Below are 12,494 nucleotides of genomic sequence, written 5' to 3' on the forward strand. Positions count from 1 at the left end.
CTCGGCACAGGGCCACAAGAAGAACTGTATCTTCCAGTCTTCTTTGAAGCTACACATGACCATATAACTAAGTGCTGATCCATGACACTAACCAGAGCAGTTGTATGGCAACTACTGGGAACTTCCCTTAAGAGAAAATAATTGCTCCCTTTCTCTATTATGCTGCTTGGAATGTGCCTATGACACCAAAGCTCCATCCACAAAGATGATGTCTGACAAAGCCTGGATCCCTAACATCCTGCAACACCGTGACTACTTTGGATTGCCTACTTTGACTTTTACTTGATAAGGAAAAATCAACTTTTATCTCATTTAAGTCTCTGCTATTATGGATTTTCTTTCTCTTGCAGCCAACTCTAACTCTACCTAACACTGTATGAAGAAATGTTATCTAAAGTTCTAATGGGTCTGATGGTATAGTTATCAGAAAAAGTTCTAAAAAAATGCATTTGAAAAATAAAATAAACATGGAACTGCAAAAGTATTTCACATCTTTGTATACCTCACTTTTGGAAACCTCAAAACTCCTCTGTGCAGGACAAGGACAGATGATAGAATTTTCATTTTAAATAGAAGAACATGGCACAAAGAGGTTATAAGACAAGTCCAAGCTAATAAAACCTGCTCTTCACTCAGGTGCCTAAATAGGTTGCTTGCCTCAGTCCAGCATGAGGATTTTCATTCCCTTACATAAAACCCCTCCATAAAATTGCAAAAAAGTGTAAGTGGGCTCTGGTAGTGTTTTGTTAGTCAGAAAGTGTGCTGCACAAAATGATTCTGCAAAAAAAATAGCTTTTATTTTCCTGAATTATATCATGCAGATGAAATTGCAAAGAAAGAAAAAATTATCTGGAAAAACTGGTCCAGTTGGGGATACACAGCTGAAAACAGATGAAACTTTTTTAGGTATCCCTTCTATATTTATATAGCCTGAGTTTTCAATAAGTGGAAAGCATTGTACAGAAGGGTTAGAAATATATTTGCAATTTTCACATTAAAAGTGAAGGGAAACATACAGGGAATAACTAAATGGAAAACTCTGAATATTGCTGAGGGGGAAAAAATGCATTTTACCAGCTGGAGAAAGACCTGGGTAATAAGTAGAGACAATGTGATCTGTGAGGCAAGTTGCAAAAGGCACTCTATGGGAGAGGAAAAATAAAATGAAGATGACAGCATGTTTGGGACTTACTGGGCAAAAATAAAATCACTTTCAACATGCATCCCACACACAGACACTCAGGCAGATTTAGTTGATCAGTTCTGACAAAAACAAAAAACAGTACAAGTGGAAGATGTCTAGCTTCTCAAGGTACACAGTTCTGTCTGAAAATTAAACAACTAACTTTCACATCTGAGCAATACTCCACTGCCAGGCAAGAGCAATGAAGAGGGCTTGTCCTACACTGTTTGCTCTATTCCATATAATTTTTGAACTGATCCTCTGCAGCCTGGAATAGGTGGTGATGGTGCTCAAGCTTCTATCCCAGATGGTAAATGCAGCAAGTTACATTAAAATAAAAGAGCAGAAAATTCTTGATGGAGAAGATGCTCACATTCTTCCCTTGGACTGCTTTCTCAAAGCCCCACCACTAAAGCCTATAATATAATGTATGACTGGGTCATTTTAATAACATCTCATATATGAATATCAGCAGACTTGATAATAACAGTGTGAGCCATAACATGTTCATGCCATCTCAGAGGACTGGTAGATTCTTACTCTGAGTAGTAGACAAACCAACATGCAGACCTTTAAATTTAATTGGCACCTTCTATAATTTCAATTCAACAAAGCTAATATAGCATAAATGCTCTCACTCTGAATAATAACTTTGAGTCACTACATACCAGCGAATACCACAAATAGGAGTAATATGCAATAAACCATGTGGGAAAAAATTAGGGATTTTTTTCCCATCTCCAAACATGGTGTGCTCATTTATTTTGACAACTGCAATTTAGTTTTAATTATTCATCATATGGCGGTGAATGTGCTGCAGGATATTTCATAAAGTAATGAAAACTCAAATCTGTAATGGGAACTCCTGTTAAGAGGCAACATTATATTAAATACTTGCTTAGAATAATGCAAAAGCAAGGAATTTATAGCAGGCATAGGAGTGAGTGAGCTTTCACAAGGCAGTAACAGTAGGGGGCCAACTTTTGTCCTTAATACATCTGCACTGTTTTCTCTTATGCCTCCTTTTCTCACCCACCTCAGTGAAATTTTATTGTTCTTAAAGCTCATCCTAATAACACCTTGAATTTAAAGAGTATTTCAAAATTTACAAAACATTTTCCCATTCATTATCTTAATTTAATCCACAGGTTCTCAACCAGGGGCAATTTTGCTTCCCCTGAGAGGTAAAAATTTTGTCATTGCCCAAAGACATCTTTGGTTGTCACAAGTAGGAAGGTACTACTGGGTAGAAGCTACTGACAAACCTAACAAAACACGGGGCATCCTCCCACAAAGAACTGCGGGGCCCCAGATATCAGTATATGAGGCTGAGAAACCCTGATTTAATCCTACAGCTACATTGTATGGTAGAGTAAACGAACTGCTACCTCCATTTGTGGATAAGAAACTGAGGCCCATCAGTCTTTAACATATATTAAAAAAAATTAACTACGGCCAAGTACCTTCCTTATATTTCCTAAAACATTACAAAAGTCCAGTGATCTGTAGAAATTATGGGAAAGCTTGGTGACGAAAACAAAAAAGCTTGAAAATAATAGAGCAAAGTTCCCGAAACCAAGCGACAAACAAAACAAAGAAGTATGGGAAAAAGGGAACTACCTGCAGGTGCCACAGTGCAACAGAGGGGAATGAAAACAAAATACCTAGATCTGGGTCCCAGGCCTGCCACTCACCCATCAGATGCAGACTTAACATTTTCAACTCCAAGCCTAGTGCCCAACTTGTAATATGATGATTACTCAATAAGAATACATATGCAAAGCTCTTTATAAAACATAACGTGCTGCCCAAGTGTTACTTATTATCATCAACATTAGAGACAAATTTCACTGTTCTCTCCTTGCTCCCTTATCATCTGGTTAGTGAAGTCCTGGTTTGTGTTCATATACTGACTTAAAAAACTAAGCTTAGGTCCAAAAGCAAATACATGTCCAGATCCCATAAAGATATGGGGGGTGGGGCGGGGAAGGGGTTGCATGCAGAAGAGAAGTTAAAAGAAAGGGGTCTGAAGTCAAAAAGTCTTAAATTCAGAGAGACTAAACAATCGCTAAATAATCAGCTAACTATTGCAATATAGCTTTGGGTGAATTATTTAACCTAAGTCTCCATTTCATCTGGATAATAGTATTTGTGCCTCATAAGGTTATAAGAACTTAATGAAATACAAGAAAAAGAACTGTGTCAGAGTATACAATGATTTGGATAATACTGGATATTTGTACTTGTGCCTCATTTGGATAATAGTACTTGTACCTCATAAGGTTATAAGAACTAAATGAAATACAAGAAGAAGAACTGTGTCAGAGTATACAATACCTGCTGTGATATTAACAACCATAGGGCATGATAGATATTAATAACAACCATCATGTGATATATCTGTATGTTTTTTGAGAATCTCTCTTAGGCCCAGCAACACCCTGAGGATCTGCGAAGTAATGGTGGATGAAATGGACAAGGTCTCTGTCCTCATAAGCCCCACATTTCTTTTTTTTGTTTGTTTGTTTGTTTTTAAACATAAGGTACTTGATCTTATACTGCTCTCTCATTAAAGGCATACTTTTTTTTTTTAATTTTATTTTATTTTTGGCTGTGTTGGGTCTTCGTTTCTGTGTGAGGGCTTTCTCTAGTTGCGGCAAGCGGGGGCCACTCTTCATTGAAGCCCCACATTTCAATGGGGGACATGAGCAAATCAATATATAATAAAAATAATCAAAAATAAAAAATTTTAGGGCTTCCCTGGTGGCGCAGTGGTTGAGAGTCTGCCTGCTAATGCAGGGGACACGGGTTCGAGCCCTGGTCTGGGAAGATCCCACATGCCGCGGAGCGGCTGGGCCCGTGAGCCACAACTGCTGAGCCTGCGCGTCTGGAGCCTGTGCCCCGCAGCTGGGGGGGCCGCGATGGTGAAAGGCCCGCGCACCGCGATGAAGAGCGGTCCCCGCACCGTGATGAAGAGTGGCCCCCGCTTGCCGCAACTGGAGAAAGCCCTCGCACGAACCGAAGACCCAACACAGCCAAAAATAAATAAATAAATAAATAAATAAAGTAGCTATAAAATGTTAGATCACATTCTCCACTGCTAAAAAAAAAATAAAAATTAAAATTAAAAAAAAAAATAAATAAATAAATAAATAAAAAATTTTAAAGGTCAGGAAATAAGGTTAAGACATGAGATGCTAATTCAAAATATCTGTTAAGCCAAAGATAAGAGTTTCCAGAAATGATGTGAGAAACAGACTGTGTGAATAGAATTATTAAATATAGGATTTGTGATCCAGGATGTTCAAAGCCAATTATAGTATGGGTTGTGAGTTCACAAACATGAGCAAATAAAGTGCATCTAGCAGGAGGATATGATTAAAAAGGTAGGAAAACTCTCCCATTGTTTTCTTAAGCAGTATTTCATCCTAAAATAAAATATTTCATCTAACAACTATCTAGGCCTACTTTTTACTTATCAGGAAGTATCTATCTAAATGCTTAATAAGACAAAAAAATTAAACAATATTTTTGCAATACTCAATGAAACCTCTTGAATCAGAATATCAGAAAGTAACAAGACATCTATCAGCTATGCAGATATAACTGAAAATGTCAAATTAATAAGAAAACTTGGCACATTATGGTCATACTGATTCCACTGAAGAGGAGATTAATAGTAGAAAGCTGTATTCTGCTTCAAGGAAATAATTCAATTAAATAAAAATTCGTGAGCAGAGCTTTTAGCAGTGAATTTAACAAAGGCTAGATAAAAGAAATTCTAGAATTAGGGCATAAATCATATGGCAGAATATTGGTTGTTTTGCTTTGTTACTAAAACGTAGTATCACTTTTGAATTTCTGATCTCATTTCTCATAGACACCATAACATCAACCCCTATCAAAAACAAAAAATTTTTAAAGGAAATAAGGCTACTTCTTTCGGAAATAAAGTTACTGTTCATTCTAACGGGCGGAAAAATAAGGCAGCAGAAATGGAAGTAGTTTAAACACGTTTAAAAACACTGACAAATTCTTCAATATGTTTAGAATAATTACATAGCACAAAGTACACGGGAGATTTAGAATCTAGTCACCTTGATCAACTTCAATTAAAAGAAAACCAAGCTAATAATTCTAGACTCTAGGAATGCTCTTTGGATCTTAAATTATTTTTAAGGGCCTTTATATACTCAAAGCAATCGTGTAACACCAAATATGGTTTTTTTTCTTTGTGCTTTGCATATATTATCTACTATGCTTTTGTGAATATAATAGTCTCTATAACAAAACAAATTAAAAATTAAATTAACTAGCTTAAAAGCGACTAAGAAAACAACACACCCTGGCAAGCAAAGAAGTAATAAATAATTTAAGATAATCTTTTTTCTGAGGTCTTTAGATATTAACAGTATTGATGACTTTAGAAAGAACCAAAAATGTTATCTATGGAAGACCACTGAATCATCAGATACAATTATCAAGCCAATCTGTACTTAAAGGGATTCAGCATTTTTATCACCTTACTCAAGTATGTGAGTTAAGTTCCCTAGTGGATGGGCTTTTAATCATCAGCCATGTTAAATCTACAGTTTAACCCAGAAAAAGAAAACGTATTTTATAAGAGCTAAAAGGTAAAATCAAAGTGATGTTCTATGATTTGATCATTATCACAAGCAATACTGTTTCACTTTCAATGAACGCCTTCCAACTTTTTTTCCTTTTTTTGGTTCATATGTATGGAACATAATCAATGGAAATGTAAGAAAGGTAAGGGAAGAGTAGAAGGTAGTTTTTATCTTTATTGATATAGAAATACCGTGAAATGTATGGAAACATGTTTATGGAATACCATAATGTTATAAATTAATAAAACAAGGTCCCAAAGGTGATATACAAAATTGTAATAAATGTGACATAAACACTTAACTGTTTTGCTAAAGATTCATTTGGAAATAAGTCCATTTTATTTTCAACATGACTTACTGTATTAAGTTATAATCAAAAACCTTATCAAGAGTATTTTTACCATTCAACTACATTGGAGGGAAAAATAAATTCAATCATTTCATTAGCGACTGTTGGCTTTAATAAGTATAGTCCCTTCATTCATTAAGTCAGTATGTATCTAGTACCTATTATATGCCAAGCAATATTCCACCTCCTATAAATATGAATGTAGAGCGTGTGTAGAAATCATCACAGGTTACAATGCCATACATATTGAGATGATGTGAATTAGGTTAGGCCAATATAAAATCAAATCAGTGAAACAGTTTGATGTGCTCACTTTCCTAAGGGTTGGTTTTTATTACATAAAATATATTGGATAAAAATATATCAACTAGACAACTAGTTAAAATGGTAACACAGCCTCCTCTTTTTATTATCTATGCTCCAGGGCATTGCTTCAAAGAAACTAAACCAACTTTATTTTTCCGTGGAATCCATGGTGCATACTATACAGAAAAATATGAAACCTGCCTCCACAATATATTACAAATCAAGAAAAATTAGTAGTACTAACTCAATTTTTTAAAATCGAACAGTATCTTTTTTTTGCCAACTTGTAACCCTAAGAGAAGAGACTACATAGTATTTTATAACTAGAGCTAAATTAAATAATAATTTATTTCCTGGCTACCCAAAAATTCCCTAATACAGAAATGGCAGTGGACCTATGAGGAAGTAGACAGAAGGGCAAATTCATTCTTTCAATTTATTACGAAAGTCCCCTTAATGACTTGATTACGCAAGGACATATTTCCTAAGGGACCATTAGTGATGTAGCCCTGAGAGCCCTATTTCCAAACTTGGACCTCTAAATGTAAGTGAGAGTGGTCAGCATCAAATGGGAACACAAAACTCAGAAGAATTGAGCAAAATGAATCTAAATAGATATTCCTTCATTCATTTGATACCCCTTAACTTTGCTGTTACCATTAAAAAATACTTTGGGAACAGAATGTCACCGTATTTTACTAGCATTCCTGGAGCAAATATTTAATATCCTAGATGGCTATGCTCAACTTCCCAAATGTTAATTGATGTTATTACAAATTGCTTGTGGCATATTCAAGATGTACCAGGAAATTAACGACAGAGCTTATAGGACAGAAAATGCATTTTAATAACTGGTCAGAAGGATCATTGTTCTCATTAGCTTCTTTTCTATGGTAAACAGTAAGACATTCTTATTTGGAATTCTGAAAATATTTAGATAATGACACTCTGTAAACAGGTGACAAGGCAACATTAGCATTGTAAGCAGAATTTCTCTTCCTCAGATTTATGTGTAATATTTACAAGTGCCATTACTAATTATTCTTTTAAAATAATTTCTTCTCTTCCTCTACTAACTAGAACAAGAACAAAATCAGTGAAAATTTCTATTTTAAAGAATTATATTGACCACTGAGTATTATACTCTGGGTTTCCACGATCACTGTCTACTTGTGTCTTCATTTGGGACATGTTAAGAAGAACTGTAATAGTTTTGGGGGGATAACATTTAGTACGTTTTAAATATGGTTATGCAATCCAAAACCAAATGAACATGAAAATAGAGGGATACAATGCAAATTATTTCACAAGCAAAGTTTCCAAAATAGTTCTGTTACCTTTATTTCCCACTATTATCATAGAATCACCTTTAATTACAGAGCTCTCAGACATCATAACCTCAGAAGTATATAATAATGAGAATAATTAATAAAAATTAACAATAATATTTCTCTGAAGAAGACAGAAATCTGTGACAGCCCCAAGATTCCTGCCCCTTGGTATATACCACTTTTGTAACCCTCTCCCTATTAATGATGGTATGAATATGATGAATTTCACTCCTTAGATTACACTACCTTATATGACTAAGGGGACTGGATTAAGGCTCCACATCAGTTGGCTTTGAGTTATTCCAAAGGGAGATTCTCTTGGAATCTTGACCTACAGAGGTAAGAACTTAAAAGGGACAGGCTCCCTTCTTAAAAGGAGAGACGTCAAGTAACAGAGATTGTCCTCTTGAATATGAAGAAGTAAGCTGCTGTGTTGTAGGTGCTTACAGAGAACATCACGTGGCAAGGACCAGAGGCAGCCTCTGGGCGCTGAGAACAGTCTTGACTGACAGAAAGCTACCAAGGGCAGGGGCCCAGACCTCAGTTTCACAGTTCCAACAAAATGGATGCTGCCAACAATCTTAGGAAGTTTAGAAACAGTTATTTCCCTAATTCAGACTCCAGATGAAGACACGGCCAGCTGATACTTCCATCTCAGCATTATGAAACCCTGAGCAGACAACCCAGCTAAACTACGCTGGACTCCTGGCCCAGGGAATTTACAAGATAATTAATGTGGATTATTCTAAGCTTTTTTATCTGTGGTCATTTGTTACATAGCAATAAAAATATAATACAGATGGGCTATCATGTACTGATTATTTTCAAAGACTTTGCAGGCATTGTGCGAAATCCTACATTGGGCTGGCCAAAAAGTTCGTTTGGGTTTTTCCACACAATGTTATTAAAAAACCCAAACAAACTTTTTGGCCAATCCAATATTTATTGTCCCATTCAAGCCAAATTCATAAGTTAAACATTATTATCAACCCTATGCTACAGATGAAGTAAAAGTTTACAGGGTAAATATCTTGATTAAGGTCACACAGCTAATAGAGATGACAGTTGCAATTTTAACGCTCACCAACACTCCATTCTGCTCTCCCTGTGAGAAAGAGCACCGAGGCCACAGTCCTAAAACCTGGGTTCCAATCCCATTTTGCTATGAATTAGCCATGCCATTTAAAGGAAAACACTGATTCACCATCCTCATCCCTGGTCTACTAATTAAAGACTAGTTCATCCTCCCAAGTCCTTTTAAATCTAAGATTCTCTCATGAAATTAAAAGCTTATATTCTTAACTGGCCACACAGAAATGAGTGTAGTTTTACGTAGAAAAGTTAAATTACAAGGGCCAGTGACGAGATACCTTATTTTGTCAAGAAGCCACCTTCTCTCTATGAGACTCAAAACCCACACTGAAAACATTTTAGGGCGATGTGCAAGTCCCTGGAAAGGGATGAGGAGATACTAAGAGACGGTTTAATTTAAATTCCATTTTGGCACACATCCCAGCGAAAGTAGACATAGGAATGATTCAAAGTCCCTCTTCAGGGATCTTGAAAAGAATAAAATCTAGAAGTGAGGCCCAGTAACAACACTCATTATATAGAGGATAAGGCCAAAGTATGTTTGCAGTTTTTTCAAAAGAAAATATCTATGGCAAGGAGTACTACGGTACTGTGAGTGGAAATCTAAACCACACTTCTGTGGGACAATTTTTCTCCCCCTCTGACTTTCCGGTCTAAGATTTCTGTTTTCTTGATTTCCTTCCAACTCATTGGATCTCAATGTATGTTTTTCCACAACTCCCTTCTTCCCCCTCCATTCAACTTCTTGCCCAATCTAAGCTATTTCAAATGCTCTCCACACTTGTTCTTATCAACCTCAAATGTCTGAACTTGACCCAATGAGCTAGATCCTTTGCCCCAGCCTTACCAGTTCTACCACAAAAAATAAATGAGCCTGTCTTCTTCACCCATCTATCTGCTCTCTTTCATTAGCACTAACTGATCTGGGAAACAACATTTGTATTCATGAGATGCCATACAACTGGATTATTATCTCACTGCTGAGGTCTCAGCATGATTTGGACCACTCTGCAATAGACCATTTATGTGCAGTGTTCTCTGGATGTGATACCATAAGCTTGCTTCCAGTGATTCAACTTTCCATTTTTCATAGCACTTCTTTACCTCCTGCACAAAACTGTTCATCAATCCCTCTAAATAGTGCTGGTAACAGCAGCTACCTGTATCTTGGTTATTTTAGGCCCTCTGCGATTTTTTAAGGTAGCTTATTTAAAACAGTAGATGATTCTATTTTCAGCAACTAATATTTTCAGTCCCATCAGAAAATCCCCCATGCATTAGGAGGGCTCACGGGAATACTTTCACCATCTGCATCTCCACTTGTTCCACACATATCTCATTTCCCCATTACAACAAATCCTCCTCCTGAAATTTAGCTGGATTTCACCACATCCAGCCAACACAAATATCAACAGGCTACAATATGCTATGTTATGGTGTCAGGAGAATACATGTTGTTCTGCCACTGTAACAAGCTTTTCCCTTTACATATCTACCAAGCAGCTATTCTCAGTGTTAACCTAAGAGACTGCTCAAGCTTATCATCCAAACTTCCAGATATGATGAATGACCAAGGCAAAAAAACACATTTGTTAAGGAAGCAGCCCATATAAAGCTTGTAAAGCTTTGATTGATCATGTTTACCCAATGGATACAAATGTTACTGGCCTTTAAAGAAAACTGGGGTGGGGGGTATGTTTTGTTTTCCTGTCCTTTCTGAACATGACTTTTTCAGACCAGCATCTGCTCAGGCTTACACGATGGAATGGTATGGAATAGTGGTTACCAGTGATTTTGTATAAATAAAATTGATTCCTTTTTTCTAGAATGTGTGAAAGTGGTCTATCTACAAGTAAGGAAATGTTCCATTTCCTTTTCAGGGCTCTTTGTTGCCTGTATTATTTGGGTATATACAAACTAAAACAATTTGTGTTAATAAACCAAAATTCTTGAGTTTGGCTCTGGAGCCAAATATTAACTAGCTTTCTAAACCATCTTTAGCACCCTATTTAGCCCCCTCTGTGCCTACAATAAAAATTCATCCAGCTAATCATTCAACAATTATTAATTGTGTGCCTATTATGGGGCAGAAAGTTTTACAGGCGCTCAGTTTATAGCACTAAACAGTTCAGTCTCTGCCCTGATGCCACTTACATCCTAGGAAAGAGACAATAAATAAATAAACACCTCAGGGGGTGAAAAGTACTATGTAGCAATGAGAACAAACAAAGGAGGTACAGACACTCTTCTAGAGATGATGAGCCAGAAGGCCTCTCTGACGAGAAAATATTTGAGCAGAAATCCAAAGAAGTAAGGGGCCCAGCCATGCAGATATCTGGGGGGAATATCAATCCAAAAAAAGTGGACAAGTGTATAAGCCGTGAGGAACTTCAAGAGAACACTGAATATTAATGTGTGTCAACACTCTTGTAAGACTTTAGTAAGGCATGTTATTATCTTCAAAGTACCACACTGTCTGCCACTTCTCTGTCTAGATTTGGGTTGCTATTTGTTCCCCAAATATAACTCACAATGGAGGAGCCCAGAATAACTGCTGTCACTCAACTAATATGTACAGAACAACTCATTATCATTTGCCCCATAGCTCAGTTTTAGAGCCATTTTATCATAGAGAATCCAGTCCTTAGCAATTTCCCATTTAATCAAAAAGATACCTAATATGACAAGAAATCCCCAATCCGGATAACAACATCAGCCAAAGAGAAAAACAGCCATTTCCCCTGCAAAACTGATTTCAAAACTATCATCATCCATCATCATCATCATCAATCACAAGAGGCAGCTGCTTTGGCAGCATTACTTTAAGTCCGTATTTAACGAGATGACAGCTTAACCTTCTCAGGGGAGCAGAGTAATCCCTCCTTACAACCCCAACGGAGTACAGAGAAGCAGATTTGCTCCAATGTAGAAACTGGCTTTCACCTGATTTCATAAACACGCAACGGCATTTGATGATTTAATAGGTACTTAGATTTTTCTTTTGAACATTCAACATTCTATCAGGGCTCGTGAGGCCTGTGTAACTCAAGGATTACAGCAGTCACTGCATCAGCAAGAACTTATCAACAGAATCGACTGCGCACGATGGCCAGGGAGAAAGCTATCCACGCAAATGTACCTCCCAGAGCCAAGGAGACACTTGCCTAAATACATAGCAGAACACAATGTGCATGTGCTTCACACATGACAGACATTTCTTTCCCCATTCTATGCTTGTATTTAACTGACCTCCTCCTCTCACTGTTCACATCCATGCCCCAAAGCTTTTCATAGCTCTGCGTATATATTTATACTACTTACTCAGCCTGCAAGGACCGTCACCAACATCTCTATATGTTCACATCCCAGCCATAGTCACTGAGGAAATTTCATCACCAAGCCCTTCCATAAAACTATTCCTGGAATCCCAGAGAGAAGTAATTTTGGCCTTCTCTGAATTTCCCGTCAGGCTTCATTCCATACCTCTTTTAGGAACTCATCTTGTATTCTCCCTGATAGTAGAGTCATTTGCTTGTATCTATCATCTTGTTTTTCCTATTAATGAAAAAAATTATTTATGGGCAATTGTAATAGCAGTGTATCTT

The 12,494-nt window shown here is 36.8% G+C and overlaps 1 protein-coding gene across 4 annotated transcripts in view; it reads right to left on the minus strand.

Annotated features, from left to right (window-relative positions):
- Positions 1-12,494, minus strand: part of CNTN4 (contactin 4) — a 955,661-nt gene that overhangs the window by 784,697 nt on the left and 158,470 nt on the right. The window contains exon 1 of one of the 4 annotated variants that reach the window (XM_007192464.2): positions 12,373-12,436. The exons of the other annotated variants lie outside the window; for them this stretch is intronic. The gene's annotated coding sequence lies outside the window, so the exon portion shown is untranslated. Of the gene's footprint in view, positions 1-12,372; positions 12,437-12,494 lie in introns of those variants that run through there. 4 annotated transcript variants of the gene reach the window in all.

This window comes from Balaenoptera acutorostrata, chromosome 10, assembly GCF_949987535.1.
Source record: "Balaenoptera acutorostrata chromosome 10, mBalAcu1.1, whole genome shotgun sequence".
Taxonomy (NCBI): domain Eukaryota; kingdom Metazoa; phylum Chordata; class Mammalia; order Artiodactyla; family Balaenopteridae; genus Balaenoptera; species Balaenoptera acutorostrata.